The sequence below is a fragment of the Cuculus canorus genome, chromosome 2 (genome assembly GCF_017976375.1).
Source record: "Cuculus canorus isolate bCucCan1 chromosome 2, bCucCan1.pri, whole genome shotgun sequence".
Lineage (NCBI taxonomy): Eukaryota > Metazoa > Chordata > Aves > Cuculiformes > Cuculidae > Cuculus > Cuculus canorus.
In genome coordinates this window covers 12,212,909-12,218,758 of record NC_071402.1, presented here as the reverse complement: position 1 = coordinate 12,218,758, position 5,850 = coordinate 12,212,909, and the positions used below count along the sequence as shown (strand labels likewise).

Genomic DNA, 5,850 nt, shown 5'->3' with positions numbered 1-5,850 from the left:
CTAACCAGGAAGGGGCACAACTTAAGAGGAACTTGAGTACCCATCCTTTTCAAAGCTAAGTTTCCTGAAGCGATGAATTAACAAGCTGTGATGATAAAAAAATCCAACTTCTAAGAAAGGCACATAGTAAAGGAAACCACATCCGAGTGAGAGAAAAATGCCTAAAATGTAACAAGGTTCAATACAAAAGCCTCTTACAAAGTTAGAGATGCTAAACTGTCAAGTCCTGACAGCTATTTCAAGAAGTAAAAATGGTACCTGTAAACACAACAGCTAGGCAGGACAATGCATCCTCCAGCTCCAAGGTGCAGGTACCAGCCAACTCGTAAGTACTCAGTACCTCTGAAAATGAAGGCAGTCATTGAGGCAGACAGATGAGACTGCCTCAGCCCTGGAAGTTTCACCCTATATTTTTTTCTTGAAAGATCAATGAAATGACAGTAAAGTAAGAGGTTGCCATGTTTCAGCTACTGTCCTACTCTGCTGTACTGTCCCAAGCCCGTGTGAGGTGACTTACTCCTCTCTCATGAAGAGACAGGTTCCTTTATGTAACCTGATGTTGTGTATCATCACCACCTCCAGAGACTTGGAATAAACTCAACTTTTCTTCTATTGCAAGGTGCCTGTGGACATTTACAGTGTGAGCACATGGGACCTGAGGCACTTTGGCAAGCCCATATGGAAAAAACTAGGTATATCTGTACTGTGAGGTACCACAGTAATTAAAAAAGAAAAAAAAATATATCATTCTTGGGGATTTGGGCATCTAAAATCTGCCTCAACTGGAACTTGTGCAAGTACGTAACTTTTCACCTCCCATCCAAAATTATTTCCTTGAGATTGCACAGGAGAGGTGCAAAAATGAAATCTAAGCCTCTCCAACCACAGTCAAAATCCCTGCCACTAACCCATCCTTTCCTCATTTATAGCCAGCTTAATCTCACTAGCTGGACTCCGTTCAGCTGGGACTGACAGTGGTGTAAATTACTGCAATAAGGCCACTCAAGATGCTGCACTCAGTACGTTTTTACTTTGCTCACTAATACATCAAAGCAGAGAGACAGAAGACACAAAGAACATTATTAGCATTGACCTAACTGCTTTGCCTAACAAGCACCTGCAGCAAAGCAATGTTGGCTGAGATGCTAAAGAGCTGCATACGTTGCATTCCTCTAAAGCCAAATTGAGTGTGGGCTGCAGGCATCTTTATTGATTTCAGTGAGATTTGTATCAGACCTCCACACCGAATGGTTAAGAGTTGCAGGGCACGGTGAGGTGTCAAGGAAAGGATGTACTTACAATTGACAAAAACGGGAAAACAAGCTTTCCAAAGAACAGAACGTTTTTACTGTTACCAGGATGCTCTCTAAGCCCTCCTGTTCCCTCTGTGCTTTAATTCCTTTGTTATAAAAACCACAAACACCTTCTGGGCCAGGAAATCCAATATCTCTGCAAGTAATTATCTTTACACACAATAGACACAGAAATCGTGGTCACCACTTGAGTAGTGCATATGGCTAAAAGGTTTGTACATAGATAGATATTCCTGGGCCAACAGTGCAATGTGAAGCAGGCTAATGAAAAGAGCTAAAAAAGAGAATGACGTAGATTCTTTTATAAACAACATATTTTTCAGTCTAATTTTTTTGTTTTGTCATTAAATTAAAATTTTTGTCACCTAATCAAATTCACAGATCAGCTGTTTCAAGCCAAGTCCATACATGGCAGTAAGGCAGCATAAGAATAGAAACTAGTAATCCTGCCCACTCCATCTTTAAGTGATTAGTCAAACTCTCAGTTCTTCTCTAATACTTGTCCACGCCCTAGCTCTCACTAGATTGTTTAAAGAAAAGCCATGGATCACTGCTACAGGAGAATAAAACAGCTAAGTCATGCCGAAGATCAATGTCAGGGTAAAACATAACCCTAAATCTGTATTCGGTTGCCTTAACTGTTCCTGACTGTGCTTCTTCATAATAGTAAATATTACGTATTTAGTTTCTAAGATTGTGAAATGAAGAAAACAGATTAGACTAATTAGTAAATAATCCAATTCCAGTTTTTTTTCTCTGTCCACCACTAGATATTACCTTAATACTTGAAATAAGAGAGGTGTCTGATAGCAAACTGGTGTTGAGAGAAGTGTTCTGCATCTCTGTTCAGATTGTTGACAACATATACTTTCCTCAAGCATGAATAGCTCTCTGGTCTTCTGGTCTGATCTTCTGAAACATAAGCTAGCTACTCCATGGATAATTGCAGGGACATAAAACCTGCCTCCAAATACCCTTCTGCTAAGAGCATGTAGGAGACGTACCTACAACCAGTTACTCACATAGTTATGGGTCTGCAAATGGTTCATAGAACTAGAGGCTCAAATCTAGAGTCCATTTTAGAAAATGAAGCTCCCTGAAGAGAGATGTTGGAGATTTGCCTAAGGAAAAGCATTGCTGATAGAAAGATATGAGAACCCAAATATTAGTCAAAAACATACTGGTTAAAACACTGATATGAAAGTGGAGGTTCTGCTCTCCTAAAGAGCTGGAGGTTCAAGGGTCCATATCTTGGAAGACAGCTTTGGTGGATGCTCTCCCCAGCTTTGGGACCATAGAGCCTTCAGACTGCTGCCAGCCCGGGAGTCTTGGGAGATCACGTTCTTCTGGGACAATTAAGGTTTTAGGTCCCAGACCTACTTAAGAAAAGTAGAGGTCCTGACACAGTTGAACTTTGTTCAGAGATGTTAAGGGCATCCTGAAAGAGGAAACTGCTCCCCAGGACTGATGGGAAATGAGGAGTCTAGAAGCCCTGAAAGAAGTGACTAAATCAGGAAGTTGAACTTATATGTGCTTTTTTTTTTATTTTTCTACTGAAACTTTTCAACTCTTAAAAGCATAGCATGAAAAATGTCATTCTGTTTTTTAGCATTCTAGTCTGTAAGAAATATACAACTTGTATTTTTGCTTTGAAATAGCAAGGGTTTTCCTCACCCTCAACTCTAATTCATGCTCAGGGCTATGTTATGCTAAGAGGCTATTAATTTTGTGTATAGACTCAGCCACATCTTTTTATTTTTCTTTTTCCCCTGATAAACCAACCAAACATGAAGTCACCTCAAGGGCCTGAAAACTGCAGTGTGGCAATGAAGTGGCAAGCAGCTGGAGAACTGACAAACTTTTACAAAACAAGCCCAAGAGAGTCTGCTTCAGTGCTAGTACCAGTGTTCATCTTTGAGCAATGCTCCTTACCCAGATCTAAGTGTTGAAACCATTTCTAACTCAGGTAGTGCATGAGCCAAAAATCCCAGAAAGTGTGTAGATGGGAGGGAACACTGCATAATTACTCTATTCATACTCTCTTATGTAGACTACGCTCTTTTCTGCTCCTACCTCACCTCAGAGAGAGGATGCTGAGCTGGACAGCCTTCTGGGCTAACCCTGAACAGTTGCTCTGACATTCTTCTTTTTATGCTACTTTTCAGAGGAGCGATTTTCTCTTATTTCTAATCATTGTCAACAAATAGCAAACCTTTCTAAAGCCATTTTTTACAAAGTCAACCTAAGTGCTTACATTCAAGGATTAGTCATGCGCTGCTGGAGTGAAAACAAAGAAAATGTAAACAGTTAATGCTTTTGCCAGAAGTATGCAAGAGTCTGTGTGGGAAAGGATATGATATAAGAGCTTGTGTGATCACACATTCTTTTATTAAAATAAAATCTTTCACAACAGTTCCTAACATGATTTTTTTTTTCCCCAGGTATCACCATTCATTAAACAAAGTTTGCCTGTGCAATCATCAAATATATAAGGCCTGTGATATCAAGGTAGATCCCTCTATGGGTGTATTTCAAATTGTCATTGTTTAATTAGTAACTGACTCCGTCATGTTTTCTTTTGATATGTGTTCTTTATTTCAGGAATACATCCTGCAATGTTAAATGGAATGATAAGCTCAGTCAAGAATCTGAGGAATCAGATGAAAATCAGCTTGTGTATGTCTTCTCACCTTCCTTTTCTCAAGTATCCCAAGTTATCACCACAGCCAAGAGAGAGTAAGGAAAGAAAATTCACTATGTAGAGTTATGCTGGGCTTCGGGACAGAAGATATCCTTTCAGACATTTCCTTTTCATCCCTGCCTGAATGATCTCACAAGTATGAAACAAAAAAGTCTCATGCCATGATGGTTTAAAAAGAACACCACCTTGGAACTGACAGCTACCATAGATACAGACAAAGTTTATTCTAATTTACTGATTTATTTGTCCCTATGCATAGTTTATTGCAATTCTTTATAAAAATGCCGAAGTCTGATATATAGAAAAGTCAAGGAATGGTTTCATAAGTGTCAGAAGGGTTTGTTTTGATGTTGCTAAATCAGACTGTTTTGGCTCAGAGTGGGAAGGAGAGACAAGGAGACATGAGCACTGTTCACGACAGGGGGGCCTGTTCTGGCATCTCCATGGTAAGGTAGCCCACTGCAATGCAGAAGACATGCATTGACTATTCTCAGAGTTTACCAGAATTGAAGGCTTTTTCTTTCTCATAAGAGTTGCTGACTGAGAAGTTCACACCCTTTTTGAGGTGCTGCTATTTTATGTTTAAAAAGTTACTAGAAGAGCCAATGGAAGTGATGAGTGCTCCTTTTCTGGTGAATTCTCTTAAGGCAAGCTATGACACTATCTTGAATGTAAGTGCAAATGTACATGACTGTAAATAAATATTTAGAGGTTAATGTAAAATGAAAGCTTTTCAATAAGAGTAGATGATAAAGAACTAGCCCAGAATACCTACAGATCATCAGAGTCCACCCAAAAAAATGAGATATCAGATTTTAAATTCTGGCTTTATTCGAGGTAAAAAGGTTATTTAAACCCCTTCACATTATCCTAAGTGAGGGTTTTAAAGCAAAAAGTTGAACTACTTTGTATGAATTTTTATTAGCTTCCTTCCCAGAATGAATGATCCAGAAAAAGCAAATTTCTTCAGTCCTAACTTTATTTTACCAAAGGTTAAAGAAAAATAATTTTGGATGGACCTAGAATTTTGGGGTGTTCTTGACATGAAGTTTCCTACAAAAAAGCTAAGCTGAGAAAATCCATGTATATTTTCCCTTTCTCTCTATCTTGTGCTTCGGCAACCCAATGTGCACACGGGACACCCTCATAGTCCAGGCTGCCTTCAAAGCAGACAACTTGTAGATCGAGCACCTGGGCTAAGAAGTTGAAAGAGACCTCAAGATGAACAAAGAATGGCTCCATCCCATCATAAGCAAACTTTCTAGGTGAAACAGACTTGCTGCCTAAAGAAAGAAACTTGTGCTTAACACAAGTCAAGACAATCTGCACTTACCCAGATTAGAAAGTAAGTTTTCTAGACGTGGAAGAAAGGCAGCTGAGCTGTTTCAGTTCCACAAACCAATACCTCCTCATCAATGAGATTAAAATTATTTTTCTTTTGTTTTGATAACATTTTTTCTAGATCATCTTCCTCCTTTCTTAACACATTCAAATCATTCCTCACATGCTCAAAGCAGCAACACACTGAATGTTTCTCTCTGTCCCTTCTGCCTTATCAAGTTTCCGATTCCTAATTAGATATGTAAATTCTAAACGTGCTTTTTAACCACTGGCAATTGATTTCCCTTGGAACAAAAAAAGCCTCCCTCTAGAGCAAGTTACATGAAATCACTTGACTCAACAAGCTAAACTAACTTCCTGTTGCCTAACCCAACCTTTTAGTAGCTGGCAATGCTCCAGTGCCTCTGATTAAGGCAAAAGATGCTGAAGGGCCAGAATTCTGGAGGTGCTGAGCACCCACAGCACATGCTGATTCAAGTGATGCTGCAGCAGATA

The 5,850-nt window shown here is 39.3% G+C and overlaps 1 long non-coding RNA gene across 1 annotated transcript; it reads left to right on the top strand.

Annotated features, from left to right (window-relative positions):
- The first annotated feature begins 1,843 nt into the window (after positions 1 to 1,843).
- Positions 1,844 to 5,502, top strand: LOC128851368 (uncharacterized). Its single transcript, XR_008448730.1, has 3 exons — positions 1,844 to 1,913; positions 3,755 to 3,821; positions 3,915 to 5,502. It is a non-coding gene; the product is annotated as an uncharacterized LOC128851368 (long non-coding RNA).
- Positions 5,503 to 5,850: the final 348 nt, after the last annotated feature.